Source organism: Cervus canadensis, chromosome 16 (assembly GCF_019320065.1).
Source record: "Cervus canadensis isolate Bull #8, Minnesota chromosome 16, ASM1932006v1, whole genome shotgun sequence".
Classification (NCBI taxonomy): Eukaryota; Metazoa; Chordata; class Mammalia; order Artiodactyla; family Cervidae; genus Cervus; species Cervus canadensis.
In genome coordinates this window covers 30,149,298-30,163,346 of record NC_057401.1, presented here as the reverse complement: position 1 = coordinate 30,163,346, position 14,049 = coordinate 30,149,298, and the positions used below count along the sequence as shown (strand labels likewise).

Sequence of the window (14,049 nt, the reverse complement as noted above, 5' to 3'; positions counted from 1 at the left end):
CTACAGGGCACTATAGACTACAAATATCAGAAAACCTGGCAGGCTTAAATACTGAGAACTCTGATGATGTAATTGGAATCCTGAAAGTAGCACAGGCAGCTTAATCTAGTGGCTCCGATTAGTTGGTTTCAAGGAACTTTGGCTTCAAGTCCCAACTTCCCATTTACTAGGAATATGACTCAGACACATTGTTCAATTTCTCTAAATCTCAAGTTCAACGTCTGTAGAATAGGAATAATAATTGTTCTTACTTCACTGTGTTGTTATGAAGATTAAATGGGACACTGGTATGAAGCACTTAGCCCGATGCCTAGCAAAAAGCAAGGGCTCAGTATAGTTATTATCGTCATAATTAAAGTGACTGATTACATGCAAAAGTAAGATTTTTTAAAATGCAGAATTTTTTTTATTATTATTTTTAACTGAAGTGTAATTGCTTTACAATGTTGTGCTGGTTTCTGCCGTACGACAATATGAATCAGTCGTAAGTATACATATTACGTCCCCTCCTCCTTGAGCCTCCCTCCCACCCCACTACCATCCCACCCCTCTATGTCGTCACAGCACCAGGCTGAGCTCCCTATGTTATAGAGCGACCCACAGCTAAGTTTGTGAAAAAAGACAAAAAGTTGGTTGAAAAGTGATTTGGGAAGGATAATTTGCAGAATGTAGCAGAAAGCCTTTCAGAGAAAGGAAGATAAAAAGGTGATAACTGGAGGGAGATCTCAGGGTACAGAGAGCACTTGTTGTTCCAGAAGAAAAGAACCGTGGATATTATTATAGTATTCCAGGTGGCACTGAGTAGAGGTGAAAAAGTTGAAAATACTAGAGAAAAAGAGAATTTTGAAAATTGCAGAGGAGATGGACACTGAACACAGGTGTAGGAATTTGCCTTGAGCAAATGATATGATGACAATTTTTTAATTGTCATCTGCTAGATACTTATCTTCACTGAGGACCTCTGTTTAAGTTTAAAACTGAGGTTTGAAAATTGTTAACTAACATCTAGTAATCAGTTCAGTTCAGTCGCTCAGTCATGTCCGACTCTTTGCGACCCCATGAACCGCAGCACACCAGGCCTCCCTGTCCATCACCAACTCCCAGAGTTTACTCAAACTCATGTCCATTGAGTCAGTGATGCCATGCAACCATGTCATCCTCTGTCATCCCCTTCTCCTCCTGCCCTCAATCTTTCCCAGCATCAGGGTCTTTTCCAATGAGTCAGCTCTTTGCATCAGGTGGCCAAAGTATTGGAGTTACAGCTTCAAAATCAGTCCTGCCAATGAACACCCAGGACTGATCTCCTTTAGGGTGGACTGGTTGGATCTCCTTGCAATCCAAGGGACTCTCAAGAGTCTTCTCCAACACCATAGTTCAAAAGCATCAATTCTTCAGCACTCAGATTTCTTTATAGTCCAACTCTCACATCCATACATGATCATTGGAAAAACCATAGCCTTGACTAGACGGACCTTTGTTGGCAAAGTAGTATTTCTGCTTTTTAATATGTTGTCTACGTTGGTCATAACTTTCCTTCCAAGGAGTAAGTGTCTTTTAATTTCATGGCTGCAATCACCATCTGCAGTGATTTTGGAGCCCCCCAAAATAAAGCCAGCTACTGTTTCCACTGTTTCCCCATCTATTTGCCATGAAGTGATGGGACTGGATGCCATGATCTTAGTTTTCTGAATGTTGAGCTTTAAGCCAACCTTTTCACTCTTCTCTTTCACTTTCATCAAGAGGTTTTTTAGTTCCTCTTCACTTTCTGCCATAAGGGTGGTGTCATCTGCAAATCTGAGGTTATTGATATTCCTCCCAGCAATCTTGATTCCAGCTTGTGCTTCCTCCAGCCCAGCGTTTCTCATGATGTACTCTGCATATAAGTTAAATAAGCAGGGTGACAATATACAGCCTTGACATACTCCTTTTCCTATTTGGAACCAGTCTGTTGTTCCATGTCTAGTTCTAACTGTTGCTTCCTGACCTGCATACACCTAGTAATAATGGAACACAAATATGAACTTGATTTTCACACCAAAACCTGTGTCTTGAAATGAAAAGAGGTGCATATGTTAATACATCTGTAGTTTGGGGTAGGAATTAATGGGAGTCAGTACTTGATAAAATCCATATTCTCCAGGAAGTATGCAAAATTAACTACTGAAGTAGAGGAGTTGAGACAATGTCTAGAAATCACAAAGGAAGGAACAGAGGATTGGGGGGGAGAGGCAATAGACAATAAGAATTTTCCAGAATCAATGAAAGACTTAAATGTTCAGATTTAAGAATCAAAATAAATACTAAGCTAAAGTAGTAAAAATCCACACTTAGATTCATCCAAGTAAAATTGCATAATACCAGTGATAAGAAAATTTTAGTATTCAGAACAACAACAACAAAAATAGATGGCCTACAAAGTAACAATTAGACTAAAGCAGACTTCTCAACAGGAAAAAACAAAGACCACAAGATAACAGAAAGTGCTGAGGAAAAATATCTGCCAATATCATTCAAGAGGATGGATAAAACAAAGTGTGTGTTTCAAACAGCCCCTGAAAGAACTACTAAAGAAACTTTAGAAAAAAGTTTCTAAAGTACTTTAGAAAAAAACAATTTAATAGAAAAGAAACATGTAGAGATCAAAAACCAGTATGGATCAATAACTTGGTAAGTACTTTGGGAAATACTCATTCACTATCTGAAGTAAAGGTCATAATAATGACTACTGAAGTGAGGAATTCAAATGAAGTAAAACTAAGATATTTAAAAAATAGGAAGTAGAGAAGGTGATTTAAATTACAGAATTCTAAAGTCATTATTTTGCTCAGAAATAGGGTAGACATATCAATTTTGGCTTTTTAGAGTATTTTTTAAATGTAAGAGTAATTGCTATAAAATTACAATCTCTAATTTCAAAGGGAGAGAACTTCAAAATCATGCTTTTAGAGTAAACATAGGAGTGGTTGTGACTAATTGTAGGTGTAAGTAATTTCTATAGAGAAAAGAAAGGATCTAAAGGAAATATGACAAAATGTTAGTATTTGTTAGTATCTATTATTTTCTGTATTTTTTTTTCATTTATTTATATTAGTTGGAGGCTAATTACTTTACAATATTGTAGTGGTTTTTGCCATACATTGATATGAATCAGCCATGGATTTACATGTATTTTTGAAATACTTTGCAATTAATTTTTTAAAAAAGAAGCTTCTTTTTTATGTGCTCTTTCTTGAACACATATCAAGCCACATTCACTGAACCTTCACTAAATGAAGAAGCTGAACCAGCAAAGCTCATACTTGTCTAGGTAAGACCTCACCCCCTGCAGAAGCAGAAGTAGACAGAATGTTCCTTTCTGTTTCTATAAGTAATGTCCCTATAAGGCATCTGAACTTTGAGCACATGAGTCAGTCTCATAACTACAGTCATAGCCTGTCTCACCAGGTCACAGTGAGCTTCGTGTCCTGCTTTGTGATGATCACTGAGATGCTTCTGGAGGAGTAATCTTAGTAGTCGTTCAAAGTCCTTTCCAAGTCTCTGTCAGTCCATGTTTATCATTTTCAGTCTTCATAAACTGACACAGAGTGTGGTCTGCATAATCACAGTCAAGTTTTACAGCTACAGTAAAGAGATTATCTGGACTTCCCTGGTGGCTCAGTTGATAAAGAATCCACCTACCAATGCAGGTGACTCAGGTCAATCCCTGGGTCAGGAAGGTCCCCTGGAGAAGGGAATGGCAACCCACTCCAGTATTCTTGCCTGGAGAATTCCATGGAGAGAGGAGCCTGGTGGGCTACAGTCCATGGGGTCACAAACAGTCGAACACAACTGAGTGACTAACACTTTCACTTTCACTAGCAGTCTAATCCCTTCCATTTACAAAAATGTGAGGTCTAGAGAAACCAGTTTTCTTGCCCTGTAAATTAGAAAACTGAAAGTCAGATTTCAGACCTGTCACTATCATCTTTCCATAAGATAACGCCTACGTCCCTAAGCTATTACAGAATGAAGTATATTATCTGTGAAGATCCTGAAAGTATCATATGTAGCTACCTGATAACCCCAGTGGAACAGCATAAGTACAGTGCTTCTGACATTCAAGGCCACACCCCTTGGATATTCGTGTCTAGCTTGTGCTTATCCAATGCGGCGGTGCAGCTGGGATCTTCAGAGCTAAACTTCCCTGTGTGACTCCAAGTTGTGAAAAGTCTGAAGAAGACATGTTTGTTGACAATACAACCTTAACAAGGGTCACAACATTGATAAGACGGCTAGACACACCTCACTGGAATGATCAAAACTGCCCAGGTCATCTGCTGTTGAGTTAAAGAATCACTACCCTAGAGAGGACTCTGAGAAGTCACAGAAGGACACCTAGACCTAAATATGGCACTTCTCAAACTTTAATGTGCACATGAAGCATTTTGTTGTTGTTTAGTCGCTAGTCATATCCAACTCTCTGCAACCCTGTGGACTGTAGCCCACCAGGCTCCTCTGTCCACGGGATTCTCCAGACAAGAATACTGGAGTGGATTGCCATTTCCTTCTCCACACATGGAGCATGCAGGGGTCTTATTAAACTACAGATTCTGATTGAGTAGGTTGGGGAGGGGGAGGCCTGAAATTCTGTATTTCTAACAAACTTCCAGGTGGTATCCATACTGCTGGTCTCGTGAGTACCCTTCAAGCAGTAAGGCTTCTCTCTGTGCCCAAAACTGTCCCAGGGTCTGTGATGAGGAGACTGTGCTTCTCTAAGGCAGGACTTTGGTGGCTGGGGAGGGTATAAGGCAGGTGAATTGTTTGAGCAGAACCACAGAGCTAGTCATGTGCTGCAAGAATTATGGCTTTGCAGTCAACACATGACCATTAATGATTAGTGAACCTGAAAGAGACATTTCCTGAAGGCTTCTGGGAGAGAGATGGTTCCTATTTTTTGAGAGAGGAGTTTTGAAAGTTACTCTTGATGGTTTCATTCACCTTTCATTCACCTTGGAATAGCCAAGACCTGTACCTTCCTGTTGGAATTACTGAAAAAAAAAAAAGAAAGAAACAGGGTGAAAACATATAAAACAATGATTTTCAGACACTGGGCATCAGGTTGTACAGGATAGTAGTCCCTGAGAAATGGGAAAAACTGAAAAAATAAAACAGAGTATCAGTGAGCTATGGAACAACTTCAAACAACTTAATTGTATGTTATTGGATTAACTGGGGTGAATGTGGTGATAAAAGAAAAGATTGGAAGAGATAATGGTTGAAATCCTCCAAATCTGATTTTAAAAAATCAGAAACTCAAGATTTAAGAATCTCCATGGAGACCCGGGTTCAATCCCTGGGTCAGGAAGATCCCCTGGAGAAGGAAATGGCAAGCCACTCCAGTATTCTTGCCTGGAGAATCTCATGGACAGAGGAGATTGGCGGACTATAGTAGTCCATGGGGTCACAAGAGTTGGACACGACCTAGCGAATAAAACACCACCACGAGTCCCCAAGCACAAGAAAAAAGGAGAAAAGAAAGGAAAGAAAGACAATATCATTATCGTAGAGACAATTTCAGTCAGTAGTGGAAATCTGTAAAATATTTTCCCTTAAAAGAAGTCTGTATGTTAACTAGTTTCAAAGAACCTGTTTTAAATGAATTGTTCTCCTTTAAGTCAGTACTGCAACAATGATAATTTGGTTTCTGTTTCTCACAACTAGCTTGGATAAATGAATAGATCTCATTGTTCTTATGTATTATTCATCTTGTTCACATGTTCAGGCCAGACCAAGCTCAAAGGGCAGCTACAGATTCTGTGCCCCAATATCTGTTTCACCATAGCTACACACCCTATATTCCTTTAATGCATGTATTTAGGGGCTAGATGTCAATCCCATTCTTCATTTAGATATACTGAAGGCTGGCATGGTCTACATGACCCCTGAAAACTATTGTGAGTGAAAATATGATGACGATTTTTTTTTTACTTAATTGTTCCAAGTTTTGTATACCCTTTCTGTCCTCTCAAGCACTGCCTCCTCCCCTCTCACAGTTTCACAACACACACCCCTTATTGTCCAAGAGCACAAAGAGCTTCCAGAAATCAAACGATGAAAGAGGGAGAGAAAGAACTAGATGCTGTCATCAGCCCACTGGTACCAGTCATTCCTGGCCCTGCTCCAGCTAATGATTGCTCGTCCCTGCTCTGGGTTATAGTTCCAAGGTTTCATCTCTTCCATTTGGCAGGCACAAGTCCACCCTCTGATGCTCAGCCTTTTTTTTTCTGCAAAGGCTTAAAATCATGCCAGGGTGAACATGTCATCTAGGAAGTGTTCCTACCTTCAACTGCCTTCCAGTTCAGCCTAACGGGAGTCTGCCTTCAGCAGATCTAGAATATTCCCATTTCTTTCTCATAGGAAGGCCTGATCTCTTTATGCAATTGGTCTCTGCTTCTCCGGAACTCCACATAGTAAGTGAAGGGCTCTCTTCATCAAATACAAAATGTTCTGTCCCCTTTCCCAGGTTATCAGCTTGTTCGAGTCTCATCCTTGACAATTAAGAGTACGCGGGGACTTCCCTGGTGGTCCAATGGTTAAGATTTTATCTTCCAATGCAAGGGGTGCAGGTTCAATCCCTGGCCGGGGAGCTAAGATCCCACTGTCAAAAAAACCAAAACATAAACAGGAACAATATTGTAACAAATTCAATAAAGACTTTAAAAATGGTCCACATCAAAAAACAAAAAAAATGAGTAGGTCATTCATCCTTCTCTTAAGGAAGACCTCATGCATAAAAGTGAAACAACTGTCAACGGTTAGGTAATTCTTTTATCTCTTTCTATACATATGGAATTTGCTCATATGATATTTTAAAATTCTGCTTCAGTCCCTCACCCCATTATTCAGAATGCCCATCACACTAAGAAGGCTAAAAGAATTTCAAAGGACATATAACTACAGGTGGGAAAAAACTGCACTGCTTCTTTTGCTTATTTTAATACCAATGATCATTTTTAGACATCAAGACCTTCTAACAGATTCTAATTCCAAGGAATCCCAAGCTCCCCAGAAGTCCTTCAGGCTCCAATCGTGACTGTCTTAACTAACATAAATGAGTAAACAGGCCTCTCCTACCCACCAAACTGGATACACAAGGATTTCCTCTCCTCCCCACTCTCAGCCCAGGGCCTCTCTGCCAAGGAGTTGTCTCCACTTGCACCACCAAGAGTGGGCCCAGATGCTCATAGTTTGGAACTCTTCCCTTGCCCTTGCTGGGTGTGACCGAGAAACAAAAACTAGGGAGCAAACACCCCAGCAAGCGGATGGTTCTCATTTAGACCTAAAAAAATCTCCATCCCAATGAACAAACCCTTCACAAACTCCCATCAGAAAAACTGTCAGTACTTCTAGCATCTAGCCATTGTCTAGCACACAGTAGGTGCCTGTTCAATACTGAATAAATGAATGAACGAATCCACACCTTTCTATGTGTCTCTGACTGCAGCAAATATCATGAACTTCAGTCCCTTAATATATTAATACTCCTATATTTTCACTTTAGCAGGAACATGCCAAAATCTTAAGGCAAAAGAAATTTATTACTGCTCTGAAACACCATGGTTACTCTAATAATAGAATTTCAATATTGCTTATTTTTGCTGTCTGAGGCAGTATTATCCAGGGTCGTTAACACTGGCTTCTACAACAAACAACCCTAAAATTTCATCAAGCCACAGGTGCTTTTATTTCTAGTCCCCTCACATTCTGATATTGACTGGGCAGGATCCAGTCTCCTTCCATCTGTGACTCTGCCTCCTGGAAAGGAAAAAGAAGAGGAGAAGATCTAGGAAACATAAATGGCTGTATCACTTCTACTAATATTCAACTGACCCAAACTAGCCTCACAGTTCCAACTAGATGCAAGAGCACTGGGAATGTAATTTGCTTGTTGGCCCAGGAACTGAGTGACATGCAACTTGGTGAATGCATTGCACTGTCTTTGCCATAGAGGCTAAAGGAGCATTTCATATTTCATGTTTCAGTGTGGGGCAGGGGGGAGTGCAACATTTTTAATATTAATACTGTAACCTTTACCCTATTTCTCCTATGCATTTCTCTTCAGTACAGATTTATCATGCAAACCCCCTCAATCAGTCACTTAGAATATAAATGTTTTCACTGTGTTCTGAAAAATTACAGTAAACACACTATACAAGTAGGGTTGTTCCACGTAAATAGTCTGGTTTCAAAGTCCATGGGTGTTGCTTATGAGATAAAATTGTCCAGAGATTCAGCAAATATTTGCTATTGATGGTGAAAATGACAGCAATGATTGCTTCTGCTTGATCTCTGACCTTAACCCTTTCCATCTCAAAACTCTCCCTACAAAGGCCTGCTGCTCTTCCCTGTTCCACTGAGTTTAGCTCCCAGTTCTACTGGGGAAATAAAGTCTTTTCTATAGCCTCAAGTGCTCAGTCACTCCATCGTGTCTGACTCTGCAGTCCCGTGGACTAGCCTGCCAGTCTCCTTGGTCCATGGAATTTCCCAGGCAAAAACACTGGAAAGGGTTGCCATTTCCTACACCAGGGGATTTTCCCCACCCAGGGATTGAACCCACATCTCCTGCATTGGCAAGCGGGCTCTTTACCACTAGTGTCACCTGGGAGGCCTCTATGGCCTCAGGTCAAGCCCAAATGAGTCTTCTCAAGTCTTGAGTTTTGGAGTTACTTCTAACCTATAGGTAGTCCCTCACTTTCTACTACTGTTCATTATACTTCTCTCTGCATCAATGTGGTTTCTTTCTTACATATCATCATCCTCTACAGATCTGTGGGCCTCCGCACTCCCTCTGTGTGGCCCAATCAACAGCGCACACTGGCCTTTTCGAGGGTGGCGGCAATCGTGGACAGAGCGCCATGAAGGCCTCAGGGACGCCTCGAGAGTATCAGGTGGTGGGGCGCTGCCTGCCGACCCCCAAATGCCGCATGCCACCCCTCTATCACATGAGAATTTTTGCCCCTAATCATGTTGTTGCCAAGTCCCGCTTCTGGTACTTTGTGTCTCAGTTGAAGATGAAGAAATCCTCAGGGGAAATCATCTACTGTGGACAGGTGTTGGAGAAATCTCCCCTGTGAGTGAAGAACTTCGGCATCTGGCTACACTATGACCCCCGCAGCGGCACCCACAACGTGTGCCGGGAGTGCCGGGACCTGACCACCACCGGCGCCGTCACCCAGTGCTACTGAGACATGGGTGCCCGGCACCGAGCCCGGGCCCTCAGTCCAGATCATGAAGGTGGAGGAAATCGCAGCCAGCAAGTGCCCCGACCAGCGGTCAAGCTGTTCCACGACTCCACGACTCCAAGATCAAGTTCCCACTGCCCCACCAGGTCCTCCGTCGCCAGCACAAGCCACGCTTCACCACCAAGAGGCCCAACACCTTCTTCTAGGTGCAGGCCCTCTGTCCCTGGGTCTGCCCAAATAAAACTTAGTGGGAAAACTGGAAAAAAAAAAAAAAAGTGAGGGCCCCTTATCACTGAATCCTCAATGCTTACTATGGTCTCTGGGTCAGCTGTTGTCACTGACCTTCTCACCAGCTTCCAGAAGTGAGGACTCTATGGACAAATTCTTCCTCTCCACTTTCCCAGTTAACCGCTTGTACCCAGGGCCCCCCTCAGCCTCAAGTCAGTGACCAAAGGGCCTCGGGGAAATCAGAAGAACTCAGAAGCAGGAAGAGGAGCCCTGATGTCTACCAGCATTTGCCAAGAAACTACTGTTTTCTCCATGGTTCTAAGAGCTTCTGATGGACTGTCTCCAGGAATTCTCAGAATGCCTAGACTATGATGATTTCCCTTTAACAGAAAGTTATGTAACCTGCCTGGCACACATGAGTAGTTGGTGGAAGGGCACCCAACCCAGGATCAAGGTGGGGGTGTGTGTGGAGAGAAACAGGGAAACGAGGAGGAGATTCCTTCTTTTGTATGAAGAAAACTGGGAGCAGGAAGATGCAAGTGCCCCGCTTCTCCCCCTCATCCTGCCCCCTACCCCGACCCCCTTCCCACCTGTCCTGCCCAGAGTCAGGGGCTCCCTGCCTCCCTCTCTGACAGGCCCAGCTGCAGTTTCCCTGGCTTATTTTTCAACACTCAGTAGCGAAATGGGTTAACTTCATTCAAAGGGGGAAAAGAGAAGGAAGCTGTGCTTTGGCACTTAACCCCTACAGCATTCTTCCAGCCGGTTTTCCATGAATAAAGTCTTAGACTCAGTCGTGTCTGACTCTTTGCGACCCCATGGACTGTAGCCTGCCAGGCTCCTCTGTCCATAGGATTCTCAAGGCAAGAATACCAGAGTGGGTTGCCATTTTCTTCTCCAGGGGACCTTCCCGACCCAGGGACTGAACCCGGGTCTCCTGCATTTCAGGAGGATTCTTTACCATCTGAGCCACCAAGGAAGCCTTCCATGAATAAAACTGGCCCTTTAAACCTCCAGTTTTCAAAGAAAAAAAAAATGTACCATTTACACAGTCACAGAAAAGACAATCAAGAAGCCTGACACTCTCAGCACGCTAACTCTCGTTACTTGCTAAGGAACCTCAGGTTCATGAACTCTTTCCTCAGGAACATGGAACACCTCGTTCCTGTCAAGTCCCTGGAGACAAGGAGGAGCCACAGCTTTCCTCACAGGGAGCAGCCAGGACGGAAGCGGAGCAGAGCCCTCATCGGTCCAAGAACCCAGCCGACACCCCTCACGGCCCTGGCTGTGCTGGTGCGTCTGCTGAACAACGTGTACGCTGTTGTCACCTCCTGGGGCTCCTCTCCCCACCCTCCCAGCTGGATGACTTCTCTACTGTGCACATTTAAAAAGCTCAGTCCGGTGAATGGAAATAGCAGCTCCCGAGAACAAAATCAACCAGAACAGCCTGTGTTCCAAGCTGAACTTTCTGCTCTTTTGGTCTCAATTGCTGCTCAGAAAGGAATTCACAATTGCCACCTCGGTCATGTTTTGCTTTGCAAAGGGAGCCCACAAAATTCACTGAAACCTCCCCAACCTTCCCAGAGGCTCAGGCTGGCTCAGCCACAGGAGGAATGTTGCCAAAATATGTGTCCCTTTTCCTTTTCCTTAAAGAACTGGTACTCAGGGTCAGCTAACGAAATGACTTAGTTTCAAATTCTTCCAAAAATCACGTCAGAATCATGGAATCTCGGAGTCTTTTTCGGATATTCCGGCCACGTGTTTGCTGGCATTTAGAAACATCAACAAATCTTTTCTGACCAAAGCCAGTTCTTTTCATCCCTCTGACTGGGAATTTATTTCCATTTTCCCTAACAATCCCAGTGAAGCTTCAATTTGAGACTGAGCTACAATATTTAGGCTGAAGTTTCTTGTCCTCTCTTGGTCAGCAGGTGGTCCCTCAGTGGGTTCAGGGAACCAGCAGACCCCTGGGGCTTCTTGGGATCTGCCTTCAGCCAGTCACTGCAGGACAGGGGTCACCAGCGCTTAGGTGACAGGTGTCCTGCCACACCCATCTCCACTTCTACTCCACGATGGAGACAAACTGAGATGGGAAAGAAATCATCTAATGCAGGAGCCAGTCCACACATAGTTTATCTTCATCTTCAGTGTTCAGAATGATACACACGCGGCATGTTTGCCAAACCCATAAAGCCGCAGCTCAGGTTTCACTATTTAAGTAGCAGATGTCATGTACTATTTTGTTTCGTGGTTTATCGTCTTTTGCACAGTTGCAGCCGTTTTGCCTCCTCTGAGATGACAGAACATCTTGAGCTGGCGTGACACATGGATGGGGGTGCCGTGGGAGTCTATCTCTACTCCTTACTACTATGTCATTGACGACACCTTTTAATGCTATTAGTAAGACAGTCTTTACTGACAAGGAGACCAGGTCACTGAATATCGAAGGATCAAGGGTCTGCATTTCCCTGGCAGGACCCTGTCAGAAAAACAGACAAGAAGGCATCAATTATCAATGAGGTTTTTGGTCCAGAGGCTACTGGTGCATAGAAGTAGAACTATGTGTGAGGATTCCAACTTCTAGATTCTTTCTGAACTGTCATTTGATTTTCATCTGGACGTGATTCTAAGCCAGCACTTGTCTTCGTCACACTCTCCTGGAGTTACGACTGACTTGTGTCCTAGAGCAGGGCTGCGGCTCACCCATCTTGTATCTGCAGCACCTCACAGGGTGCCTGGCATAGCGCAGGGCACTGTCAGGGGTGATAGGTCAGCTTTCCACCCATCCCCGCCTTGCTCTGTGCCTGCACCAGGAGGGGTTCCTTGCCTCGGGCTTCTGGATCGATTCCACCCCTGGAGTACACTGGCAGGAAATGGGAGGGAAGAAGGGAGGGGGAGGAGCAGAGGTCTGAGCCCCTTCCAGCCCGGCTTTGGTCTGGCAGCAGCTGCGTCCCTCTGCTGAAGCCACGCAAGCAGCTTCTCCATCGGCTGCAGTTCTCATTAAATCTCAGCAGCTCCCACCAATGATCACTCCCTCCTCTTACTCTGCAGGCCCAGGGAGAAGGCTCCTTCCGATGCTAGTCTCACCAGCATAAGGGGTCTGGGTGGCCCTACCCATACACTATTTGCAAAGTCAGGAGTCAATGAGTTCTCACACGCTGAGTGAATGTGAAGGAATTTCTAAAAGCACTCCAAACGGTGTTCCCAAAGTCCACTGGGGAAACTGGGGCTGAGAGAAACGCAGAAAACTTTAATCCCTGATCTTATTTCCTTTCTACTTATTTTACATATTGGATTTCCAGCTAAGATTATAACAAATAACCTATTATTTTTAATTTAAAAACAATTGAAAACCATGGATGCATTATGGAATGTAAATGCTTTGACATTAGGGTTCTCGTCTATCTGGTTCACTGAGAACCCCGAAAGTTTGGAGGAGGGTGGGCACAGATTAGGCTTTTGATAAGTATCTGTTGAGAAAGACATAAATGAATAATCTACCAGCCCACGGAATCCTCACAACAGCCGTATATGAAAAGCAAGGCAGGTATTTTCTCCAACACTTTCCTAGGAGGAAACTCAGTCTCAGAGACCTGACCAAAGGCAAGTCGCCCATGCCCACCAAGAGCTTGGTCTCAGTGGTTTATTAGGAGTAAACGTACCTGCGTGTGGGGGCTGCAGTGTGTTCACATCCTTTCTCTCACCATATTAAAAGGTGCTCCGAAATGAATAAACAGCAAAGATGACAGAGAAAATTCAAGTATTTCATGCAGTGGAAGACTAACAAATCTAAAGTCAGTTCCTTGGTATAACATTAAAATCAAAAGTCTTTCAACTGACTGGAAGGCACCCTTGTGGGCTGGTGTCACCCCCTTCACCAGGCCTGGGACACGGGTCCCCTAACTGCAGTGCTGTGACCTCTTTTTCCAGATCCTATAGGTCTGACGGATGTCTCCTTTTCTTCCACACCCTTTCTTCTGCCCTCAGATTCCCAAATATTTAAGATCCAGAATCCAACCTCAGAATATCCCCTCCCTACCCCAGTGAGAAATGCAGAGCTTCCAGCTCCTCCAGGGCATCACCCTTCCTTTTCCCATGTCCTCTTTCTCAGGCCACAGAGGAGAAAGAGCAGCCCAGCGGTCAGAGTTGAACACAGGAGGCGGGGGAGGCACGGGTCTCAGTCTGCAGCAGTAAGAAACCAGGCGTCCATCCAGGGAAGGCAATCTCAGCGGGCAGACCATCAAGCTGTTACTTTAAGGCCCTTCGGGGCCTGGGCCACCTGCCTCAGGTATAATCCAAAAGAGAGCTGAGTGGGGGTGGGGAGATGCGAGCATTCCTGGGTCTGTTATCTCCTCCCCACCTGGAGGGCTCTCCTTAAGCCCAGGAATCACTTTACTCACTCCTGGAGCAGGAGGCGGCTATCAGGTGTGTGATTTCAGAGGAATCGGAAAACCCTCCCAGCCAGAAAGCCCACCACACTTTCTTTTGTGTTAATCACCTTCCTTTACAAAATCTATTACTAAAGAGGAGAAAGAAGCTAACAGGCAATCACGCAGTGCTGCTCTGGCAAGAGTGCAGACAGAGGTGGGCTTTGAACCTCCTG

General features: G+C 44.1%; 1 pseudogene across 1 annotated transcript; it reads left to right on the top strand.

Annotated features, from left to right (window-relative positions):
• Positions 1-548: 548 nt before the first annotated feature.
• Positions 549-9,496, top strand: LOC122454208 (annotated as a pseudogene). Its single transcript, XR_006273342.1, has 2 exons — positions 549-554; positions 8,848-9,496. The product of XR_006273342.1 is annotated as a 60S ribosomal protein L18a-like (transcript).
• The last annotated feature ends 4,553 nt before the right edge of the window (positions 9,497-14,049 follow it).